Source organism: Pseudophryne corroboree, chromosome 10 (genome assembly GCF_028390025.1).
Source record: "Pseudophryne corroboree isolate aPseCor3 chromosome 10, aPseCor3.hap2, whole genome shotgun sequence".
NCBI classification, from domain to species: Eukaryota; Metazoa; Chordata; class Amphibia; order Anura; family Myobatrachidae; genus Pseudophryne; species Pseudophryne corroboree.
In genome coordinates, this window is record NC_086453.1 from 80,293,648 (window position 1) to 80,320,005 (window position 26,358).

General features: G+C 46.2%; 1 protein-coding gene and 1 pseudogene across 1 annotated transcript in view; both read left to right on the plus strand.

Moving 5' to 3' along the window:
- The first annotated feature begins 4,085 nt into the window (after positions 1 to 4,085).
- On the plus strand, positions 4,086 to 4,204 carry LOC134968302 (5S ribosomal RNA; annotated as a pseudogene).
- A 1,168-nt stretch (positions 4,205 to 5,372) lies between these two features.
- LOC134966068 (galactoside alpha-(1,2)-fucosyltransferase 2-like) overlaps positions 5,373 to 26,358 on the plus strand; it is a 68,681-nt gene continuing 47,695 nt past the window's right edge. Inside the window, exon 1 of the mRNA XM_063942533.1 lies at positions 5,373 to 5,444. The gene's annotated coding sequence lies outside the window, so the exon portion shown is untranslated. The remainder of the gene's footprint in view (positions 5,445 to 26,358) is intronic.

Genomic DNA, 26,358 nt, shown 5'->3' on the forward strand with positions numbered 1-26,358 from the left:
GCTGTCGGTGGCCAGAAGAATTGCGGGACACTTTCGGCGTACAGGCACCACGTACAGAAAACTGGAGCACCACCAAAAACTACTGAACCTGCCCTGCCATCATCTGAAGCAAGAAGTGGTAACGAGGTGGAATTCAACCCTCTATATGCTTCAGAGGTTGGAGGAGCAGCAAAAGGCCATTCAAGCCTATACAATTGAGCACGATATAGTAGGTGGAATGCACCTGTCTCAAGTGCAGTGGAGAATGATTTCAACGTTGTGCAAGGTTCTGATGCCCTTTGAACTTGCCACACGTGAAGTCAGTTCAGACACTGCCAGCCTGAGTCAGGTCATTCCCCTCATCAGGCTTTTGCAGAAGAAGCTGGAGGCATTGAAGAAGGAGCTAACACGGAGCGATTCCGCTAGGCATGTGGGACTTGTGGATGCAGCCCTTAATTCGCTTAACAAGGATTCACGGGTGGTCAATCTGTTGAAATCAGAGCACTACATTTTGGCCACCGTGCTCGATCCTAGATTTAAAGCCTACCTTGGATCTCTCTTTCCGGCAGACACAGGTCTGCTGGGGTTGAAAGACCTGCTGGTGACAAAATTGTCAAGTCAAGCGGAACGCGACCTGTCAACATCTCCTCCTTCACATTCTCCCGCAACTGGGGGTGCGAGGAAAAGGCTCAGAATTCCGAGCCCACCCGCTGGCGGTGATGCAGGGCAGTCTGGAGCGACTGCTGATGCTGACATCTGGTCCGGACTGAAGGACCTGACAACGATTACGGACATGTCGTCTACTGTCACTGCATATGATTCTCTCAACATTGATAGAATGGTGGAGGATTATATGAGTGACCGCATCCAAGTAGGCACGTCACACAGTCCGTACTTATACTGGCAGGAAAAAGAGGCAATTTGGAGGCCCTTGCACAAACTGGCTTTATTCTACCTAAGTTGCCCTCCCACAAGTGTGTACTCCGAAAGAGTGTTTAGTGCCGCCGCTCACCTTGTCAGCAATCGGCGTACGAGGTTACATCCAGAAAATGTGGAGAAGATGATGTTCATTAAAATGAATTATAATCAATTCCTCCGCGGAGACATTGACCAGCAGCAATTGCCTCCACAAAGTACACAGGGAGCTGAGATGGTGGATTCCAGTGGGGACGAATTGATAATCTGTGAGGAGGGGGATGTACACGGTGATATATCGGAGGGTGAAGATGAGGTGGACATCTTGCCTCTGTAGAGCCAGTTTGTGCAAGGAGAGATTAATTGCTTCTTTTTTGGGGGGGGTCCAAACCAACCCGTCATATCAGTCACAGTCGTGTGGCAGACCCTGTCACTGAAATGATGGGTTGGTTAAAGTGTGCATGTCCTGTTTTGTTTATACAACATAAGGGTGGGTGGGAGGGCCCAAGGATAATTCCATCTTGCACCTCTTTTTTCTTTTCTTTTTCTTTGCATCATGTGCTGATTGGGGAGGGTTTTTTGGAAGGGACATCCTGCGTGACACTGCAGTGCCACTCCTAGATGGGCCCGGTGTTTGTGTCGGCCACTAGGGTCGCTAATCTTACTCACACAGCTACCTCATTGCGCCTCTTTTTTTCTTTGCGTCATGTGCTGTTTGGGGAGGGTTTTTTGGAAGGGACATCCTGCGTGACACTGCAGTGCCACTCCTAGATGTGCCCGGTGTTTGTGTCGGCCACTAGGGTCGCTAATCTTACTCACACAGTCAGCTACCTCATTGCGCCTCTTTTTTTCTTTGCGTCATGTGCTGTTTGGGGAGGGTTTTTTGGAAGGGCCATCCTGCGTGACACTGCAGTGCCACTCCTAGATGGGCCCGGTGTTTGTGTCGGCCACTAGGGTCGCTTATCTTACTCACACAGCGACCTCGGTGCAAATTTTAGGACTAAAAATAATATTGTGAGGTGTGATGTGTTCAGAATAGGCTGAAAATGAGTGTAAATTATGTTTTTTGAGGTTAATAATACTTTGGGATCAAAATTACCCCCAAATTCTATGATTTAAGCTGTTTTTTAGGGTTTTTTTAAAAAAACACCCGAATCCAAAACACACCCGAATCCGACAAAAAAAATTCGGTGAGGTTTTGCCAAAACGCGGTCGAACCCAAAACACGGCCGCGGAACCGAACCCAAAACCAAAACACAAAACCCGAAAAATTTCCGGCGCTCATCTCTAGTGTAAAGGTGTGTACACATGGTCAGGGCCGGATTAAGGGCCACATGGGCCTGGATATGAAAATTTTCAAGGGCCTATACTGAGAAGGGAAAAAGCTGTGACTAGTGCTGTGTGGGTGTGGCCAGAGCCATATGGGTGTGTACACCCTATACACTATGAGCCCTAATGTCTTCCTAAATACATAAATATAGAAAATATACACAATTTTGTGAGAAAAAGAAAAAAACAAACTATTTTAATACTTATGATTTATGATTGTTTGGCCAGCAGTTTGCCTGGCCATCAGCCTGCTGCTAGCATGATGGGCCTATTTTTATGTGGATGCCTGGAGCTGGAGCTCCATCCGCCCCATTGTTAATCTGGCCCAGCACATGGTGAGATTCTTGCTATGCCCGATGTTGACTATGGGATTTCCCTTGAACTCCCCCAGAGCCCAGATAGTACAGATAGCACAGATTGTACAGATTCTGACTATCTGTGCTTGAGATTTTGTCTATGTACGATTTTGACTAAGTGACAATTTTGACTATACTTTGTTGTAGAAAGCACACTAGATAGTCAAGATTGACTTGCCTGCAGTCTATCTAGCCTTACGATACCGACCCCACGGGAGCACGCATCGGGATCGAATCTGTATCGCAAGTTGCCTAATACCCTGAGATATGCACTAACTTTTCATAAGATTTTGACTATATAGTCAAAATCTTACAGATTTATCTCACCGTGTGTACACAGTCACACCATAAGAGTTTCAGCAGAAAGCCTGTGCTGTAGTGTTTTGCAGAGTTTAATTCTACTGAAAATATGAGAGGGGAGAGAAAGCAGTACCTGTGTGGGGGATGGGGTGCCACAGATGGGAGGGGTCTGGGTGTCACAGATGGGAGGGATTTATTAGGTGAGAGAGCAGGTGAAGGAACCTGTGGGGAGTGCCATGGATGGGGGGGGGGGCTTGAAGCTGTGAGGGAGGATAAAGCAACAGATCAGTAGCTGTGTGGGGGAAGGGGGTGCTACATGGGGTGGGTAGGGGTGTTGTTAGGAGCTGTGAGGTGACAGAGCAGGAGTGGGAACCTGTGTGGGGGAGGGGGGGTTGGCGGTGCCGCAAATGGGGGGAGGAGTTAGGAAGCGTGAGGTGACAGAGCAGTAGAGAGCGGGGAGGGGAGCTTGTGTTAGGGGTAGCTCGAGGAAACAGCTGGCCAATCACATCTGCCCCATTGACAGGGGCGTGCTTTGATGTGGGATGCAGGCAGAGCTCTGTCAATGAGGCAGATGTACAGGTGCCTCTTCTCAACATTTTTTTCAATGGGCTTTTCCTGCCTGTGGCTTGACCCCACCCCTCACTTTAGCCAGTTTACTATAGTCAGTGGGAGGCACCCGCTCTCGCTGTCTTCCATTCATATTTGGCTACAGTTTCACAGCATAAATTATTAAAATAATATAAAGAATATATTTATGACACAGAATATGTGTTACAAATACCTTCTTTGTATTATTTTAATCATTATGACAGGGGAGGCACTGCCTCCCCTGACTGCACGTCCCTGGTATGCTTTCATGTTGGTTGTTTACAAGGTTCGACACCGCTTTGTGTCCTGTCACTTTACACAAGCTGCTATTTCACCTAGTTGATTGAAGTAGTGACTTGATGACTTACTCCTGTTGGCACCGCTGTGTGTCTTGTTGATTACTTGTTCATGCTCAGTGACCGACATCATTGAAAGCATAAACCATGATGTGGCTGTTTCCTTCACTCTTGATATGCTTGCTGTAGTTTCTTTTTAGTGTTGTTAAAGGCACAATTAGTTCACAGTGGTTCAAGTGGTTACTGCTACACATACTCTTTGCCAACCTGTCGCACAACACACCAGAGTGATACAGTACATCCAGGTTTGGAAAGATCATATCTATACAGCCAGACCACACTGGAAACGTCCAATCTCGTCTGATCTTGGAAGCTAAGCAGCGCTGGGCCCAGTCATTACCAGGTTGGGAGACTACCTGGGAATACTGGGTGCTGTACTTACAGTAACCTACTCCTACCTGGATGGGCACAGGTTAACCAATAAAATGGATCATGTGCCTTTCAACAATCCTCTGACAGTAGTTGTGCTTGGATCATCTTGGCAATGGGGGTAATTCCAAGTCGATTGCAGCAGGAAATTTTTTAGCAGTTGGGCAAAACCATGTGCACTGCAGGGGAGGTAGATTTAACATGTGCAGAGAGAGTTAGATTTGGGTGGGTTATTTTATTTCTGTGCAGGGTAAATACCGGCTGCTTTATTTTTACACTGCAAATTAGATTGCAGATTGAACACACCACACCCAAATCTAACTCTCTCTGCACATGTTATATCTGCCTCCCCTGCAGTGCACATGGTTTTGCCCAATTGCTAACAGAATTCCTGCTGCGATCAACTTGGAATTACCCCCAATATTCTCTCTTACTAGCTGAATGCAGTAATGCTATACTGTCTCAGCAGCAGATGTGGGTCTGGTAAAATCTGGATGGGAGACCTACTGGTGTTACTCAGTGCTAGCTTTATATTTTATTTTTTGTTGCATTATGTGTTTTTGCATGTTGGTGCATATTCTTTCCACTGCTTGGCATACCTTGTTATTACATAACAGCATTTAACAGCATGGAAAGCGCTGCAATTGTACATCAGCCCCTCATCATTGATTGTGTGATTTCCTTCTCATTTTGAAATGGATATTTGGTCCCCGTCATTTGCTTCACTTTTTTACTTCTCATTTTTTGGACACATTGGGGGGTATTCAATTGTTTGAAAAGTAAGTTGGGTGTCTGTTATTTCCTATCTAATAGACAGGTTAAAAAACAGACACCCAACCAACTTTTCAAACAATTGAATTTCCCCCATTATATCACCTGCACGTTTGATCCCTGATCTTACAAATTTCCTTGTATGCATGTTGTCATTTGTGACCGTGACCTACGGAGCTGGTGCTGCTGCTGATTGCCATGTACACCTGTATGTTACAACATCCTGCACACAGGGCCAGAGCTGTTGCCCAGTGAGGGGTTGGCTTAGTTTACATGTGTAGCCCCGCCCACACAGCTAAGGGGGGGGGCACCAATGAACTTGCAGACAGCTCAGCTGCTGCTTTGCAGCACGGTTAGTGATTGTCTTTCCTTGGAGCTATTTAAACAGCTTCCTGACACTGTGCAGTTAGCCCCTGAAGAAAACCACTGTGTTTTTATGGGTCTGTAAGAATAGAGAGAAGTGCCTTTATTTCATCAAAACGTGAGTGCTGTTTTTTTTTCTTTTTCTGTTTGTTGATTACAGTATATATATATATATATATATATATATATATATATATATATATATATGTGTGTGTATGTTTAGCGGTTATTGCAATTGCACCTTGTAAGGTGTGACACCCCCCCCCCTAATTGTAGCTATTCACAAAGAGGGCCTTTCCTACACTTTGTTTTAGCATCTGTTCTTTTAGTAGTTTTCTTACTATGGGATGGGGGGGGGCATTCAATTAGCCACGGTAATTTTACCACAGCTAATTGCCCCCCTCACCTCTCCTCTGGTGATATTCAATTGTCCCCAGTGACGGCAGTCAAAATAGATCCCAGGTAACCAGTCCCATCAGCCTCTTTTTCCGCAAAACATATACTGTAGGTTCAGGAACTTATCCCGAATCCTCTGTGTTTTTTTGCCTAAAAAATGGTGGAAAGACAGAAATGAATAATTCATGATCAACTTTAAGGAAGTATGAATTGCAACATTATTGCTTATCAGGTTTTACTAGTACTGACCTCAGGGGGAGATGTATCAAAGCTTGGAGAGAGATAGTGGAGAAAGACATTGTCACTATTCCAAATACTGCATATAAAATGACAGAAGTTGATTGGTTGGTACTTTACCTCTTTCCACTTTATCTCTCTTCAAGCTTTGATACATCTCTCCTGGATGTGAAGCGTGGGTGGAGCAGGTGCTCTGGAGGGGTGCCAGAATGGGGCCATCTACTCTCTTACATATTGACCGTAACAGACGGTAGGCAGGTGTAACAGTGGGAGAGGTGTATGTGTAATGGTGACTGCTTTCTGTTACAATGGGTGACTGCCATCTGTGATTGGTGTGAGTGTGTAACAATATGTGATTTCTGTGTGTGGCTATGGAGGAATGATTCCTTGACCCCTATTATTGCGTTTCCCCAGCAAGCCCTTCATGCATCATTCTGACAATATCTGTTTTTCTTATCTCTTGAACTTATTCCTAATCTGGCCACACCTCCCGCCCCACCCCATACTCCCGTGACACCTGCGAGCACTACAATAGTCATGGGCAAAGAGATACATTGATCTGAGTTGAGACCCTTGACTCTGCTCAGTGTAATGTCTCGAGACAGTGTCTCTGTACATGGCTGTTTTGTAATGCATTGCAGACTGTGCACTTGCACCGCTGGCAGTGGTGGGACTTGTGGAGGGAGTGACAATAAGACAGTATCTGGTGTTTAGGTTGACAGTGAGTATGTCAACACTGATTGAAGGTTGACACATGACTAGGTCGACATGTATGCAAGGTCAACATGGGAAAGGTCTACACAAAAGGTCTTTTTGGATTTTTCGTACCTCTTCATATCTCCTCTATCCAAGTGGGCATAAAGTTGGTTATAAACCATGTGACGAGCGCAGCAAGCCACCGTGCCCGAAGCATGGCGAGCAACCGCGTTTCATCTGTCGGTGGTTCTAGATGAAAATTCGGGTCAAGAACCTCCCAAAAAAACAAAACTGTTAACCTAACGACCATGTCGACCTTCAGTGGTCAACCTACTGACTGTCAACCTAGACAGTGTCGACCCAATGATCGGCACCTGACTCGGATATCTGGGAGTGGGTCAGCTATTCAGCTGCACTGAATGAATCAATGAATCTGATCCATCTCCACTGAGTCGGCATCCGTGTCAGACAGTCAGTGCTCAGTGACTCATAATGTGTTGGCTATTCAGCTGCACTGAATGAATCCGTAATGAATCTGAACCATCTCCACTGAGTGTGCACTGTCTCAACTCCGTGTCAGAGGTAGGGATGGCCATCAGCCATTGATGGTTTGTGGCCGATGTAGAATACTTTTACCATTGATGGGGGAGAACCAGATTGTTTCCCTCCATCGATGGAAAGGTATAACCAAATATTTAATAATATATATATATTTTTTTTTATGTGGTGCAGAGAAACGGAGCCTGACACCCACTAAGCCCCACCCCTTGTTTTTCATTGGTCCGTGGACCAGCCAGCAGCTTTCAGTGGTGGCCATCGAGTGGTGCAAACCATCGATGGTTCACCATAGTTGGTTTGTGTACCATCAATAGTTATTGTCGATGGTATCAATAGCAACCACCGATGGCCATCCCTAGTCACAGTAAGTCGGGCACAGCAGTAGCAGTCCTGACATTGAGCAGCATCACACTGCTCCCTCCCAGTGGGTGTCGGCCAGGAGTGCTGCCACCCCAGGGCCGCCATCAGGGGGGTGCTGGGGGCACATCTGTCCCAAGCCCAGCATCTCTGACAGAGAGAGGAGGGCCCAGGATGCTCATGTAGCCACCTGCCCGTCCGCACCGTTCCGCGGTCGTACCCACTGTTCTGCCGCTGTCCTCCGACCCTCCAGCAGCTCTGTATTGAAAACTTCCCTCCCAAAATGGCCGCGGCCACAGAGGAGACAGTTATTTAAGATACTAGAGGAGCCCTCTATTATCTTGAATAACTGTCTCCTCTGACGCGGCGGCCGTTTTGGGAGGGACATTTTCAATACAGCTGCAGGAAGACGGAGGAGAGCAGCAGAACAGCGGGGATGGAGGCGGGCAGGCAGCGGCATCAGCATCCCGGGCCGTATGTATGTATGTCTGTTTCTCTTACGTCTTAGAGGATGCTGGGGACTCCGAAAGGACCATGGGGTATAGACGGGCTCCGCAGGAGACATGGGCACTATAAAGAACTTTAGAATGGGTGTGCACTGGCTCCTCCCTCTATGCCCCTCCTCCAGACCTCAGTTAGTTCCTGTGCCCAGAGGAGACTGGGTGCATTACAGGGGAGCTCTCCTGAGTTTCTCTGATAAAGAATTTTGTTAGGTTTTTTATTTTCAGGGAGCACTGCTGACAACAGGCTCTCTGCATCGTGGGACTGAGGAGAGAGAGAAGCAGACCTACTTAAGTGATAGGCTCTGCTTCTTAGGCTACTGGACACCATTAACTCCAGAGGGAGTCGGAACGCAGGTCTCCCCTTGCCGTTCGTCCCAGAGCCGCGCCGCCGTCTTCCTCACAGAGCCGGAAGATAGAAGCCGGGTGAGTATAAGAAGAAAAGAAGACTTCATAGGCGGCAGAAGCAGAGCCAACTTAACAGCAGTGTAGGCCCCTGGGCACAGCAATGCACTGGGGCCCCTACCCACCCATCAGCGGTAGGGGTGGTAGGTGCTATCAGCAGCAGCTTTGCTGTCCCGCGGGGGGTAGGGGGGTTCTATCTTTCGCTCGGCTTGTAGGACCTGTAGAAATAATTTCTGCTAATTACTCCTTTACTGCATAAATAGGGCAGGAAGTAGAACTCTAAACTGAGGAAAGGGACATTGTGCTGAATGAAGGGGCCCTGGTACATGACTTCCAGGGTGGTGGGGGTGTTTAATACACAGGGGAGGGGTGGATAGTGGAGTGGGCTTAATATTCATAATTTTCAGGGGGTCAGGGCAGCTTGCTTTACTGCAGATATCTCCAGTTCCTGGAAATAGATTTCTTAGCTTTAATGGGATTAAAAAAAAAAAACTAGAGTCCCACTTTCAGGAGATACTGGGGACTTGGAAATCAGACAAAAATATAAAACTGCATATTAGGTGTGTGAAGCTGTAGCAGGGACCAGCTGCTTGAAGGCTGATATCTCTGGTTCTGGGCATAAGAGACAAGCTGCCAGTATCCACTGAAAGGGGAGAGTCCCAGCTTTTGGAGTATACCCTCAGGAAAACTCTAAGTCAGACAGAACCCGAGATATCTGGCCGGGAAGAACAATTAACAGGCTTGGATGTGGACCACTGCTTTGAAGTCGGATATCTCCGTTTCCCCAGGGCCGATTTTCAAAAATGTGGTACCCCTGGAAAGAGGGGACCCTCAGCTATCATCCTAGGGCCCTTATACTCCTGGGGCCCTTGGGCAAGAGCCCATTGAGCCCATACGAAAAGACGGCCCTGGGCAGAAGACTTCAGATCTTCATTGAGGTAAGCGCGCAGCGGTAACGCTGCATGCCATTGCTCCCACACACAACACACACTCGCAGGCACTGATGGGTGCAGGGGGGGCACCCTGGGCAGCAATATAAACTTCTAGGACTGGCATATGTATATAATTAGGCTGCGGAGGCAGTAGTTATATAAATCCCCTGCCAGTATTACAAAAGAGCGGGACCGAAGCCCGCCGCTGGAGGGGGCGGAGCTTGGTCCCACAGCACTAACCAGCGCCATTTTCTCCACAGAGCACTGCAGAGAAGCTGGCTCCCCAGACTCTCCCCTGCTGAACACGGTGACACAGGGCAGAAAAGAGGGGGGGGGGGCACTTGTAAGGCGCAGTGAGTGTATTATACATAATTATATATAAAAGCGCTATATATTCTCGGAATTTGTTTCCAGTGTCAGTTGGCGCTGGGTGTGTGCTGGCATACTCTGTCTCTCCATAGGGCCTTATTGGGGAACTGTCTCCATATAAATATATCCCTGTGTGTGGGGGGGTGTCGGTACGAGTGTGTCTGCATGTCTGAGGCGGAAGGCTCATCTAAGGAGGAGGTGGAGCAAATGATTGTGGTGTCTCGGTCGGCAATGCCGACACCTGATTGGTTGGACATGTGGAATGTTTTGAATGCAAATGTGACCTTATTACATAAGAGATTAGACAAAGCAGAGTCCAGGGATAATACAGGGAGTCAATCCATGGCTTTGACTGTGTCACAGGGCCCTTCAGGGTCTCAAAAACGTTCTGTATCCCAAATAACAGACACTGATACCGACACGGATTCTGACTCCAGTGTCGACTACGATGATGCACGGTAACACCCAAGGGTGGCTAAAAGTATTCATTATATGATTATTGTAATAAAAGATGTTTTGCATATCACAGATGACCCCTCTGTCCCTGACACGAGGGTGCGCATGTATAAGGTAAAGAAACCTGAGGTAACCTTTCCCCCATCTCATGAGCTGAACGAGTTATTTGAAAAAGCTTGGGAAACTCCAGACAAAAAACTGCAGATTCCCAAGAGGATTCTCATGGCGTATCCTTTCCCTGCACAGGACAGGGCACGGTGGGAATCCTCTACCAGGGTGGACAAGGCTTTAACGCGCTTGTCCAAGAAGGTGGCGCTACCGTCTCCCGACACGGCAGCTCTCAAGGATCCTGCTGATCGCAGACAGGAAATCTATTTATACGCATACGGGTGCTTTACTCAGACCGGCAATAGCATCGGCATGGGTATGTAGCGCAGTTGCAGCTTGGACAGATACCTTGTCAGCTAACATTGATACCCTAGATAGGGATACCATTTTATTGACCTTGGGTCACATTAAAGATGCAGTCTTATATATGAGAGACGCTCAAAGAGACGTTGGGCTGCTATGTTTGAGAGCCAACGCCATGGCGATTTCTGCTAGGCGAGCCCTGTGGACCCGCCAATGGACGGGTGATGCCGACTCAGAGGCATATGGAGGTTTTACTTTACAAAGGTGAAGTTTTATTTGGGGAAGGTCTCGCGGACCTGGTTTCCACAGCTACCGCGGGTAAATCTACCTTTTTGCCTTTTGTTCCCCCACAGCAAACGAAAACTCCACAATATCAGATTCAGTCCTTTCGGTCGCATAAGCCTAGAAGAGGTCGGGGATCATCCTTCCTCGCCAGAGGTAAGGGTAGAGGGAAAAGAACGCCTGCTTCGGCTAGTTCCCAGTAACAGAAGTCCTCCCCGGCTTCTACTAAATCCACCGCATGACGCTGGGGCTCCACTGAGGAGTCCGCACCAGTGCGGGCACGTCTTCGACTCTTCAGCCAGGTCTGGGTTCTGTCAGACGTGGATCCTTGGGTGATGGAAATTGTATCCCAAGGCTACAAGCTAGAATTCGAAGAGGTGCCCCCTCGCCGATTTTTCAAATCTGCCTTGCCAGCTTCTCCCCCAGAGAGGGAAGTAGTGTTAGCTGCAATTCAAAAGCTGTGTCAACAGCAAGTGATTATCATGGTTCCCCTAGTCCACAGGTTCTCAAACTCGGTCCTCAGGACCCCACACGGTGCATGTTTTGCAGGTCTCCTCACAGAATCACAACCACACCTGTGGACCTTTTAAAATGTGTCAGTGAGTAATTAATACACCTGTGCACCTGCTGGGTTACCTGCAAAACATGCACTGTGTGGGGTCCTGAGGACCGAGTTTGAGAACCACTGCCCTAGTCCAACAGGGAAAAGGGTACTATTCAACCCTGTTCGTGGTCCTGAAGCCGGATGGTTCGGTCAGACCCATTTTAAATCTAAAATCCCTAAACCTGTACTTGAAAAAGTTCAAATTCAGGATGGAATCGCTCCGGGCAGTTATCTCCAGTCTGGAAGGGGGGGATTTTATGGTGTCACTAGACATAAGGGATGCATACCTTCATGTCCCCATATATCCTTTTCATCAGGAGTACCTGAGATTTGCTGTACAGGACTGTCATTACCAGTTTCAGACGTTACCGTTTGGGCTTTCCACGGCCCCGAGGATTTTCACCAAGGTGATGACTGAGATGATGGTGCTCCTGCGCAGGCAGGTAGTCACAATTATCCCGTACTTGGACGATCTCCTGATAAAAGCGAGATCGAGAGATCAATTGCTGAAAAGCGTGTCGCTCTTCCTGAGAGTGCTACAACAGCACAGTTGGATTCTAAATCTGCCAAAGTCGCAATTGATTCCAACGACTCGACTATCATTCCTAGGCATGATTCTGGACACGGAACAGAAGAGGGTTTTTCTCCCAATGGAAAAAGCCCAGGACCTCCAGAACATGGTCAGAAACCTGCTAAAACCAAAAAGAGTGTCGGTTCATCAATGCACTCGAGTTCTGGGAAAAATGGTGGCAGCCTAAGAGGCCATCCCCTTCGGCAGGTTTCATGCGAGGACATTTCAGAGGGACCTTCTGGACAAGTGGTCCGGGTCCCATCTACAAATACATCAGAAGATAAGCCTGTCCCCCAGGGCCAGAGTGTCTCTCCTGTGGTGGCTGCAGAGTGCTCACCTTCTAGAGGGTCGCAGGTTCGGCATTCAAGACTGGGTTTTGGTAACCACGGACGCAAGCCTCCGAGGATGGGGAGCAGTCACACGAGGAAGAAATTTTCAGGGACTATGTTCAAGCCAGGAGGCTTGTCTGCACATCAACTTACTGGAATTGAGGGCCATATGCAACGGCCTACGACAAGCGGCGAATCTTCTTCTTCGACCTACCGGTTCTGGTTCAATCAGACAACGTCACAGCAGTGGCTCATGTAAACCTCCAAGGCGGGACAAGGAGCAGAGTGGCAATGGCGGAAGCCACCAGGATTCTTCGCTGGGCGGAAAATCGCATAAGCGCTCTGTCAGCAGTCTTCATTCCGGGAGTGGACAACTGGGAAGCAGACTTTCTCAGCAGACACGATCTCCATCCAGGAGAGTGGGGACTTCATCAAGAAGTTTTTGCAGAGATAACAAGTCTTTGGGGAATTCCTTAAATAGACATGATGGCGTCACGCCTCAAGATGCTTCGGAGGTATTGTGCCAGGTCAAGGGACCCTCGGGCAGTAGCGGTGGACGCCCTGGTGACACCATGGGTGTTTCAGTCGGTCTATGTGTTCCCTCCTCTTCCTCTCATCTCAAAAATATTGAAAATCATAAGACAAAAAAGAGTGCAGACAATACTCATTGTTCCAGATTGGCCTCAAAGGGCCTGGTACTCGGATCTTCAGGAAATGCTCACAGAAGATCCGTGGCCTCTTCCTCTCAGTGAGGACCTGTTACTGCAGGGACCCTGCGTGTTCCAAGACTTACCGCGGTTACGTTTGACGGCATGGCGGTTGAACACCGAATCCTAGCTGGGAAAGGTATTCTGGAGGAAGTCATCCCTTCTCTGATAAAGGCTAGGAAGGAGGTGACGGCGAAACGTTATCACCGTATCTGGAGGAAGTATGTATCCTGGTCTGAAGCCAAGAATGCTCCTACGGAAGATTTCCATCTGGGCCCTTTTCTCCACTTTCTACAGACAGGAGTGGATATGGGCCTAAAGTTAGGCTCCATTAAAGTACAGATTTCGGCCCTGTCTATTTTCTTTCGGAAGGAATTGGCTTCTCTCCCAGAAGTCCAGACTTTTGTAAAGGGAGTGCTGCACATCCAGCCTCCTTTTGTTGCACCATGGGACCTTAACGTGGTATTACGGTTCCTAAAATCTCACGGGTTTGAACCGCTTCAGACGGTTGAATTAAAATTTCTCACTTGGAAGGTGGTCATGTTGTTGGCCTTGGCATCTGCGAGGCGGGTGTCCAAATTGGCGGCCTTGTCTCACAAGAGCCCCTATCTGATTTTTCCATGTGGATAGAGCGGAGTTGAGGACTCGTCCTCAATTTTTGCCCAAGGTGGTTTCATCATTTCATATGAACCAACCTATTGTGGTGCCTGTGGCTACGGGTGACTTGGAGCACTCCAAGCCCCTGGATGTAGTCGGGGCCTTAAAAATATATGTAGCCAGAACGGCTCGGGTTAGGAAAACAGAGGCTGTTTATCCTGTATGCAGCCAACAAAGTTGGCGCTCCTGCTTCGAAGCAGACTATTGCTCGCTGGATCTGTAACACAATTCAGCAGACTCATTCTACGGCAGGATTGCAGTTACCAAATTCGGTAAAGGCCCATTCCACTAGGAAGGTGGGCTCTTCTTGGGCGGCAGCCCGAGGCGTCTCTGCTTTACAGCTTTGCCGAGCTGCTACCTGGTCGGGTTCAAACACTTTTGCAAAGTTCTATAAGGTTGATACCCAGGCTGATGAGGACCTTGCGTTTGCTCAGTCGGTGCTGCAGAGTCGTCCGCACTCTCCCGCCCGGTCTGGAGCTTTGGTATAAACCCCATGGTCCTTACGGAGTCCCCAGCATCCTCTAGGACATAAGAGAAAATAAGATTTTAAACCTACCGGTAAATCTTTTTCTCCTAGTCCGTAGAGGAGGCTGGGCGCCCGTCCCAGTGCGGACTATTTTCTGCAAGGCTTGTATATAGTTATTGGTTATGTTAGTTAAGATCAGTCTCTGGCTGATACTGTTTTGTTGCATACTGTTAACTGGTTGCGTATATTCCATGTTATACGGTGTGGGCTGGTATGAATCTTGCCCTTGGATTACCAAAATCCTTTCCTCGTACTGTCCGTCTCCTCTGGGCACAGTTCTCTAACTGAGGTCTGGAGGAGGGGCATAGAGGGAGGAGCCAGTGCACACCCATTCTAAAGTTATTTATACTGCCCATGTCTCCTGCGGAGCCTGTCTATACTCCATGATCCTTATGGAGTCCCCAGCATCCTCTACGGACTAGGAGAAAAAGATTTACACACACACACACTTCATTCATTCAATTCTAAAGCTGACTCCTCCACAGTGGGTGCTGCCTATTTTGTCAGTCCCGGGCCCCGCAATTTCTGATGGCAGCCCTGTGCCACCCAATCACTGTGACTGACTGAGAGAGGTTACTGGAGGCTGTCTCACCACACCAAACTATGAGTGACTTGAATCATTCAGACTTCTAAATGATTCAAGTCATTGTGTTAAGACAGCAACTCAGTAGCCATCTCTACACTACAATATTAAGGAAAGACTGTAGCATGCACTTGCTCCGGATGTTAGTCGGATGTGTACCAAGTTTGTAAATTGCTCCAGGCCTTCCACAGTTATGCTGTTTGCTGACATACTCTGTGCTGCTGTCCCACCCCTAGGGGTGCTACCGGTGTTTGACCCCCACATTGTTTTACCCCCTAGTGTAAGTCATATATGTACCCAGTTTGTTGTAAATTGGTCTACCCATTCGCGATTTGTTGTCTCCTGAAATACTCTTTGCTGCTGTGCCATTCCTAGGGGTGCTAGGGTTGTCTAACCCCCAAAGAGTTTGTTCCCAGATTGTAAGTGAGATGTGTACCAAGTTTGGTGTAAATTGCTCCAGGCCTTCCATAGTTTTGCTGTCTCCTGAAATACTCTGTGCTGCTGTCCCACCCCTAGGGATGCTCGGGTGTCTGACCCCCATTGTTTGTTTCCAGAGTGTAAGTCATATGTGTACCAAGTTTGTTGTAAATTGCTGTATGCATTCCAGAGTTATGTTGTCTGCTGAAATACTCAGTGCTGCTGGCTAACCCCTAAGGCTGCTAGGGGTGTCTTCCTCCCACAGTGTTTGTTGGCAGATTGGAAGGCATGTGTGTACCAATTTTTGAGTAAATGGGTCCAGCAATTCCGGAGTTATGCTGTCTCCTGACATACTCTGTGCTGCTGTCTGCCCCCCTAGGGGTGCTAGGGATTTCAAATTGTTTTAGTTGCGTCCGCCATGTTTTAATACACTTGTGTGTGACATTTCACATCTTCGCTTGTAAACTGTAGATTTGTATAAACAAACGGACAGAAGGACAGATTTTCATTTTTATATAGAAGATGATTTCCCCATTTTACATATGTAATATAATTTATTCTTGGTCATGCTTTGGGGGTGCTGCCATAGACAATGAGGTAGACTGCAACAAAGTGAAAGGAAAGATTGTCTCTTAGTTGGCGCACAATAGAAAAGATGAATTATATATAAAATATAACCTTTTTAATCATCAATTAAAATGTGATATGAAACTAGGTGTAACATTGCAATTTATTTCAATTGACTATGAGCTTTCCTGGATAGGAAAGAGATTAGACACATATCACAGAATATGATACACCAATCAAGCACTGAATAGCAATGCTGTATGACACATGTCACAACACAGCCTATTATAATTAGTCAGAAACAGCCGGTCCTAAGTGGAATGGTTTTGACCATTTTGGTCACATTTATTTAATACTGCAAGCCAGTGGCGTGCGATGAGGTCAGTGGCTGGTGAGGCACTACAGCCATAATGTCTGCCGAATCCTACCAATGACCCCTACCGCCGCCGAGCCAAAGCCCGCTACTGCCCCTGAGCCGATGCCCGCTCCCACCGCCAATGGCTTACAAACTCGCCCACCATCAACTGACCCAGCCCTCCGCCACTAATTTGCATCTCAGACCGATGCTGGCAATGTCCGCTGCCTGCCTGCTCATCATACTTGTGATATATTGTACATTTTTATAGAAATAAAAATTAGTGTTTGGGACTGGGAAGGGAGGGGGAGGAGGACATTGTCAAAATCGAAAAATATTGCAGTACAAACTACACACAGATGGCCTCCGTGCGTGCACTTGTTCTGCCGTGCGTGTGCATATTCGCAATTTGCATATGGTCGCTCCTGCGCATTAGCGCGTGGTATGAGTATTTATGGTAGAGTTTGTGAATGCATGGAAAAGCCATCAAAACGCATTACATATTTAATCCAAATAGTGCATAATGTACACATAGTCTCCCTGCAGCAAGTTACAACAGTTTAAATGGTATCGGAACAAAGGGATTCACCTTTACTGGATAGGAGGGGACAGAACAAGGTTATAAGGTGGTGTTTGGTATCCAGCTGTAGGGTATTTTAAGGGTAATATTCCGGTATTGGTTTGCAGAAGATCGCACGTTCCTGTGAATAGTTGTGCAGGAACAGAATATAGATATAAACTGTATTTACTGTACATTAGGTATGCGGCGGGAACCCAGAGGAGACCACCCACAAGTGCATCTGGAACACATAGCCCACCTATTCAAACCAACCTATGACCTCTCCTGTACTGTAAATGACCATCTCTGTGTCCAATGGACAAAGATTACAGTATCCATTGTGTTAAGTTTTGGAAGATTGTATAAAAGGAGCCAGCTTCAGGCCTGGTCACACAAGACTCTAAAAGTTATCTATCTAGATGACCGAGGACCAGACTGGGTAGCGCGGCGAAAACCAAACACTTATGTACCATTGACTGTAGCCATTATTCTTTTGTATTGTATTGCTTTGTTATTGTAACCCTTTCAGTAATATGTTGTGGTGTCGGAACCCGGCATTTTAAATACAAACCGGTGTCGTGTTTTCCTTTCCCTGCTGAGGTTATAAGTGTATTACTATCGCATGTATAGCTGTTAAGGGTTCACGGTGTATCTTTGGGTGTGTACGCACTGAGTGTACTTTGTACAGCCAGCGCGGCGTTTGCACACATAATACGTACATGGTATGGGACTCTGTACGCTAATGGTGTAATAAGTACGTAGGTTGAGGATTAAGTATAGCGGCCGCAGCGGCTCCATTTAAAGTGTATGAAATGTCTTTTTAAAGTGTTGCTTTTAGTCCTGTATGTAAATCAGCATTTACAATTGGGGGTATCGTCCGGTTTCCACATACTCACAGCCTAACAGGTCATAGCAGACTTAATCTATCAGCAAAGGGCGGAAAGAAGGTATCCTACGTAACCTTTTCTTGGTCAATGGATACACTGAAACCCCTACTTGTGTTCTGATTAGATGACGTCTGCTCTCTATGGTCTGCAGAGGTGCTGGTAGAACCCGTAAAACACAGGAAAAAAACTATTTAAAAATCCTGAATTTTTTTTGGTGAAAAAAAGCATACACAAGTGCACCGATACTTTGCATACCGCAAAGTATCGGTGCACTTTTGTGTATGCTTTTTTTTGCCAAAAAATTCACATAACAAAGTTCAAATAAGTCATATTGTGTTTGATTCAGATTGGATTGTTTATCTGTTAAGTAGGTTTAAAAGTACATTTAAAAGTTGCTGCATAGCCTTGATATAGTTTTTTTTTTTTTTTTAAACTCAGGCCTAAAATAACTTCTGGTGCTTGTATAATGTGTGATTTCTTTGTGACAAAGGAAGCCGCATGGTCTGTCCTCCATTTTGGACTAACCACATGGCCTTTCCACCATCTTGTGTAAACCTCATGGATGTGGAAGGGGGAGGAGCAGTGGCCATTTTAGGAAGGTCCTTTTCTAAATAGCTGATTTTTAGTCTGCTCAGAACAATCCGTTTCCTTGGCCACATCAAGCACCATTTATGAGTTACCAATGCATTTTTTTAACCCATGCCATAGTCAATTACAAATAGTTTCAATAGGGCCTAGTGAGAGTAAATGGTGAAATAAATGCTTGGCTTGGTGTAAGAAATTGCGCGCGCACACACACACACACACACACACACACACACACACACACACACACACACACACACACTTTTTTTTTTTTTCTTCTTTCCAGGATTTAGTTAACTGTTTGCTATAGGATAGCCATTGAAATGCAAATTAACCTGTAACTGCTTTCTTTAGCAGTGAAAAGCACATAGCTTTGATATGCAAATAAGAGGTAAGGTGTCTCATAGGAGACCAGTGAATTGTGTATGTATAATCAGTGTATGTTCTGCAAGATAGCTATCCAATCTGAATCATATCATTTAAATTATAGATTATTGCATTAATTTAGATCTGTGTGAAACCAGATACATTTGTTGCTATATGGTTAAAACTAAAATAAGTGTTTAAGGAAGTAAGTGTAAAAACACAAATGCTGGTCTACATAAAAGTTTATGCAGAACAAGTTGTGTCTACTATTGTATTCACATTTATAGAGCTGTGGGATTTGTTTTATTGCGGACGCACGGTTTTGTACATGTGTCTCGGACAAAGTACAGGACTGCGCACGCAGCGTAAAAGACACGCATGGTCACGTGTTTACGCAAAGTGTGTAAGAGTATGGGCGCTAATTACAAATTACACAATAGTGTCGTTTAGCTAAAAGGTGGGACAGTAGCCATGCTACAATAGCACAAAACTACCTGGTTTCTAAAGCAGATTAGTATAAAACTTTTTTGTTTAAACTGTATTGCCTCTGGGGGTAAAGCTGCCAATCTGAACGAGTGGAAATTTTCTGTACAGAAAGTGTATTTGAGTGAGCGAAAGCGGAGTGAGTAGATTTGAACCCCGGAATTAGGGATCCCGTCGTTCGGTACACCAAGTGAGTGGAGGCTTGGCGGCGTTAGGATAGGATTTGAAATACGTAAGTCATGAGGAGACTTACACAGGAGCATGGTAGGGAATTGTGAATTATGAACTGTGTGACCCATGTAGTTTTTTGATACGCTCTGGCTGAGGTTTCGCAGCTTGTGATTCGATTCCAGTGGTCGTACGGCAGATAGGTAACAAGTACCTATACGCTGTGCGATTGAACCGCGCGTTTGTGGGTGCGATATATAGCGCAACTTGATACCCCTTTTACGAGCTTTTGCATAAAATTGCGGTATCATTAGCGCTGTATACAGCATACGCAAGCGTGATTTGTGTACAAGTGCATAGGGAGTTTTCGCTGGTCTCGGGGAAAATCTCCAACGACAGATACTTTTACTGGAAAGGGCAAGTTATTTCTAAAAACTTCCAGTAAATATAGGTTAATAGGGGCCCTAGGTTGGGTACATCGCCTTCGCTATTGACAGTGTATTGTAGTACTGGCCAACGGGGGCGAGAGTCGATGAAAGCGCACGGAGAACTTTCACCGTCGCCCTATATTGAGTATTTTGTTGTTTGTGGGAAAAGGCCAACAATTATGGAAGCCAGTTGCTCAACTAAGGGACGTTTAGCCAGGGTTCAGGCTGAAGAGCTGCAGCCCAAGGGATCAGCGAGGTTTATTTTGTGTGGAAAATATGGTCCACACGCTGAAGTTTATTGTGACGAATGGGTATGTATGACTGACAAAGATAGGGTACATTCCCTAAGGTGGGCAGCTTTGAACCCAAGGTACTGCAGAATGTAAGCAGTAAAATAGGTCTTCTTAAATCCAGAAAACAAAGGATTAGACATAACGATTGTTTAAAATTATGGCAACAAGAGGGGGAAATGCAAAGGGAACAAACCCGCAAAGCAGGTTCCAAACCTAGCAGGAATGAGGATACGAACACACCATTACCGACACAGGTCGAAGGGAAAAAGATGGCTACGATCAATGGTACATCTGTAAATGATAGTAGTATGCAAGAGCAATGTATTAACCCTAACCTTTGCAAGTTGTATCCTGTTTTGAACTCTCTCCAAGGTTATAGGTCACAGGAAGATGAAGGACCTTGCCAAATCGCAGCTCTCATTCAGGCAGTCGCCTTGCAGGAAACTCAGGTGGGGCCTATCCATCCAGTTAGAGCAGTAACCGTATTCCCCACTGAAAGAACTGGTGAGGTCACAGCTACCGGTAAGTGTGAGACGGGTCATTACACAAAGACAACAACACCTTACAGCAAACAGATTAGGAACGGAATGGTAGGATTACATCCTGTCTTGGAAATAGTTACTCCCAATGGGGGAACCGATAGTCATGGAGTAATCCTCACCAGGAATAATGCAATGTATTGCCCGTGGTCCAGAGCTGAGCTGCAGTCAATCATTTCAGAATTCCCTGATCCCCGGAAGCAGTTGGCCAGATGTCAGAAGTTTATCAGAGATCTGGGTAATGGTTATGAACCAGCTAATAAAGATTGGTGGCTACTTTTAAAAGCGTGCCTACCCCCTAATATTGACACCCAAAAATGTATCACTGATTGTAGGTTAGAGTCGGATAGTCTTATGACTGACTGAAACAATCAGGAGAATGTAGAATGAATTAATAGGCAACTAGAGTTGAGTTTCCCCATTACTGTTAAGTGGAGAAGAATTTTCTCCATAAAACAGAGGGAAAATGAAATGGCATCTGAATATTTTCATCGGGCCCTGCAAACAATGGATAGATACATTGGGGTATCCGATACAGGGAACAATGCAAATTACAGGGAGGTGGTTGTCTCTGTGCTAATGGACGGTCTCAATAATACAGTAAGTGACAGGGTACAAACGTCTTTGCCTAATTGGAGAGGGGTCACAGTAGCTTGTCTTAGAGAGTGCGCAATTGAGCACCACAAGAATATTGCTAGGCGCAGAAACAGGGCCGGTTCTTGCCCTTTCGGCGCCCCGGGCAAAATTTAGGGGCGTGGCTTAACATGGGGGCGTGGTCAGTCACGCCCCCCATTTGTAGCGCCGCTGGGGGAAAAAAAAAAAAGTATACTTACTGTACCCCGCTCCTGTTTCCAGACCCTGCAGACCGGCGCCGCTCTTCTCCTCGGATCTATGGGAGAGACGTCAGTCATGACGTCTCTCCCATAGCACAGCATAAGCGCTAGAGGTCAATTATGACCCCTAGCGTCTATGCCACAATGCTGTGCGGTGCGCGATGACGTCATCGCGCACCGCACACCAAAGGTCCTCTCCATGAAGGGAAACTAGACGCTTAGCGTCTGATTCCCTTCAGAGCGGGGGAGGACCAGCGCCACGAAGGGAAACCAGACGCTTAGCGTCTGGTTCCCTTCTCACAGCGGGAGGGGGGGCACAGCGGGGGCGCACACTGACAGTGGAGGATCTTGCCATGGTGCGGCGCCCTCCGGATGGCGCCGGCGCCCTCCGGAAGGCGGCGCCCCGGGCAAAAGTCCTGCTTGCCCGTGGCAAGATCCGCCACTGCGCAGAAAACAGGAGGAGAAGCTGATGACAATAAATCTACAGGCTCTTACAGAAACTCCATCAGCCAAAATCCCAGACCCCTGCTGTTTGGAATAGACCTAGAATATGTTACATTTGTAAAAAGGAAGGGCATTTTGCCACAGATTGTAGGTATAGTAGAACACATAGTCAATATAGACCCCTAGACAGAGAACAAAAGCCACAGTATTAAAACACATAGATGGGATCAAGGGACATATAGTAAGGAATCACAAGCCATATAGAAAACACAGATTCGGTTAATGGGAAGAACAGAATAAATGCAACTTTACCCTTTTGACAGAACTTGCTGGGGTTAAGAGGAGGCCTCTAAACTTTTGGTTTGTTTCTCTAGCAGAAATGGCCCCTGATTAACATAACAGGAGTTTTGTTAGAGATGGTATACATATTGCGTGCTCCCGCCCAGGAAGCACAAAGTATGTTGGATCGCCACGAAGACTAATATTGCATTTCACTGTTCTAGATGCATGTCCATCACAGGTAGAGGAAATTATCTCACAGATACCGGGTTCCCTATGAATTTAGGATGGACAGGACACTGGATTGATGGCTGGGATAGTCCCAGTAGATATGACACCAAGAATTTTATTTAGGGGTATAGACAGTAGAGAATCACTTCCCCATAGTGCCCAATCCAGTTGTCAAAATTTTATAAAATCCTCTTTGCCTCTACAAACTTATGTTACTAACCTCTATGTGCCTACTCATCTCTTACGTTCACCAACAGGAGGGTACAATACATGGACCCGATTACAGTTCAAACACCACATGCTTACTCTGTCCTTCAGAGCTCTGCCCAAATCCAGTATATCTCACCAGCATAAGTACACCAGTATTAATGCAGTGTACCTGGTCATGCACAAAGGGTGGAGAATGAGAATACTGGTGAAGGGAGACTGCACAGACACTGATATGCATGATGGTGTGACAGCCTGCTGGTGAATGCCAAACCTGACATTTCCAAACCTGACATTTACTATTTTTTTTCCCCTCTCTCCTCTCATCCAGAGACGGTTTACTTCACACAACTGATAACACATGATAGTAAATTAAAATGAAAAATTTGTGTTCCCTACAGGAAAAGGCAGTCTGGAGGACAAAGAGGTATGGCCAGGAGTCCTCAGGACTGTGGACACGCTAAGCCAGTAGCCCCCAGAGCATATCTTCCAAGTTTAGCTGAGGTGGCACATGGTCTGACTCATCTAGGCAAAGAGGGTATGTGCAGGCTGATAAGAGCCTACTGGTGTGCGCCAGGATTCTCTTCTCATGCAGGTAAGAGCAATGACATGTTTTACTTGCTTGAGGAAGAATATTGGAAAGACAATACCAACAGAGCCATCCCATATCCCTCCTACAGACGGACCTTTTCAGGTAATACAAATCGACTTCATACAGTTACCACCCTGTAGGAGTTTGAAATATGTGTTAGTTTGTATTGATGTATTTTCCAACTGGGTAGAAGCGTTCCCTGCTGCCACAAATACTGCTATGTTCACTGCAAAGAAAATTGTGCAGGAATTTGTGTGTAGATATGGTATCCCTAGAATAATTGAAAGTGACAGGGGTACCCATCTTACAGGTGAAGTCTTTCAGGTCATGTGCAAACTGATGGGAATTATTAGCAAGCTGCATACTCCGTATCGTCCACAGGCGAGTGCAAAGGTGGAGAGAGTGAACAGCACTATTAAGAACAAGCTGAGCAAATTAATGGCTGAAACTGGATTGTCGTGGCCAGAAGCTTTGCCACTAGTGTTGTACAGCATCAGAACCACTCCTAGGTCTCAACTTATCACCCTTTAAAATTATTTTTGGTCGACAACCTCATGTAATGATAGACCCCCAGGATGATTTGAAATGTAATAATGAAGTGACTGTGAAATATTTGGTTGGGATGAGCCAGCAGCTGAGAAATCAACAAAGAAATTTTAAAGCTGGTGATTCCTGACCTACCGAACAGTAATTGTCATGACATTGAGCCTGGGGATTATGTGATTCGAAATTTCTTACGCTCAGGTTGCCTCATAGACAGGTGGGAAGGACCATACCAAGTATTGTTAACCAGCACAACAGCATTGAAGGTCACCGAAAGAGACTTGGGTCCACTCGTCCCACTGCAAAAAGGTCGCTGACCCGGAGAGAACTCGTGACAAAGAGCAGAGTGTAGAGAATCTCGTATCACTGGAGTGTTTGTTCCGGGAAAGTTGAGAGGCAGGACTGTTGAAGGTCCTCTGAGCACAGAGTGCAACAAGATCTAGAACGGTTGTCGCACCATTTTCTTTTTTTCACCTCCCCCTGTATTTTCTTTTCTCCTTCTTATTTTCCTCCTTTCCCCTAACGAAATGGATCGATCACAAGAGTGCGTTTCGGGTTCTGTTAGTAATTCTGGTTTTGATCAGGACAGTTTGTTTTGGTGAGGGTCCCAGAGGTCGAGCAGGGATCTGGAATGGGTTCTGATGGCGAGTATGAATTTGTAGGATCTCAGGAGCAGCACATCACTCTAGTAAAGGCTGGCATCAGTAAGCGCTCTGGTAGTCGGGGAGCTCGGAGGCACTGTGAAGGGTTATTGTCTGATGAATATTGTATTTGTAGGAATTGTGAGAATATAGTAGAGGATGGGTGCATCCAGAGATGCCAGTCCAACCTTAATATCGACATGGACCACCATCTGTTGAGTGATTACCACTCACTAGTGGGTAAGGTCTTAAACCAGACAGAATGCTGGGTGTGCTCACAAGTACCTCAAGGTCAGAGTAAGTCAGGATTAGTACTATTCCCTTTAGCAATAGACGAGGTACTCGAATTGCGGGGTGGGAGACCGGTGGACAAGAAATTCAACATCTCTAGGCCCCCTAGTTTGAGGCTCCACAGTATCATGTAGACAGGTCCTTAATGTGTTTTAATATTTCCAATTACCGAAAACCGGGAAATTGGGAAGTGACGTGGAATAACCAGACAATGACCTTTTCACACAGAGCTGATAGGATACCCATAGACTCTAAACTTGTACGCCAAATAGCCAACAGTGGGAGGTATTTTCTGTATAGGTATACACGTGGAAGCAAGACCATGTAGGTTGGAAAAGTATCGTCAGGGTATTGTGCTCATATCATCCAGCCCGATACTTGTACTGAGCAGATGGGAGAACTAGGGATTGGTTTCTTTACTTGGAAAATTTGTAATATGGTGATGTTATATTTTGTCCCCTATGTTCTCCCAGATGATGCCTATTTCATATGTGGGAGGAAGGCGTACAAGTGGCTTGCGCCAAGCTCAGAGGGATTGTGTTATATTGGGAGAGTACTACCGGAGGTCATGACCATAACCCATGATAAAATGAAAAGTTCACCACAGTGCTCAGGCTCCTTATACTCATACTCACTATGAACACATCATCAAGAGACACCTCATAGATAGGGCAGAGCACGCAGCCTCTGATTTGATCCACGAATCCACCGGGATTCAGTTCCTTCTCACATTAGACATCACCCGTACTGCCAGAGGAACCATAAATTATAAGTATATCCATGCGCTAGTGAACTTGATAGATAATATCACTGAGATGTATGACACCTTCAAGTATACGGGAAGGGAGTTACAAGCTTACAAGAAGGAACTGATTCAGCACAGGATGGTCCTTAATTATGTCACAGCCGTGACAGGTGGGTACTGTGTTACTCTGGCAACTCAATATGGTGTGAAGTGCTGTACTTATATTACAAACAGCACTGACGACCCAATGGAGATCATCGATCAAAAGATGGACGATATCTTGCAGTTGAAGGGAGAGTTCAGGAGGAAGCACAACCTTACCTTAGCGACTGAGTAATGAACTGACTGGCTGGGTCTCATGGTTGAACCCACGCAAATGGTTCTCAGGTTTAGGAGAGTGGGCTCAGAATGTCATTATGAGTGTGGGGAAGTTTCTCCTTTGCATCCTGGGAGTCATCATAATTATTGGTTCGATATTTAGGTGTGTTCAAATTCTAATGCGGCGCAAGCACAGCACAAATTTGATGAGTCTAAGGAGCGAGGGCACTGTTATAGCAGCAGATTTAATTTACGACCCATCCATAGAGACAGTGTTATGATAAGGATTGCAAATGAATTTCATGGCCTGTTTCTTTCACCCGTTTTTCTTTTATCCCCCCCCCTCTGCCTAGATACAGCCATCCGGAAAAGACATCTATCCTACCCAAAATGTTTAGTGAATGTATTTTTATATATGTGTCTTATCTTCATCTCTGCAACCTCCAGCTAATGGCACACATAGTCGACATGTGATATCCACAAATACTAGCACTCACATATGTTTTCCCCTCCATGTATCATCAACTAAATGTGCACCCCATTTGTTGGAACAAGAAGCCAAAAAGAGCTCGGTAGTGTTTGTTGGCCGATTTTACAGACCCTTAATACGGGATGAGAAGGATTTAATGTATACTTCGCAATACCTCGAAGCTTATTACATATACGGCACGATGATACATGCCCC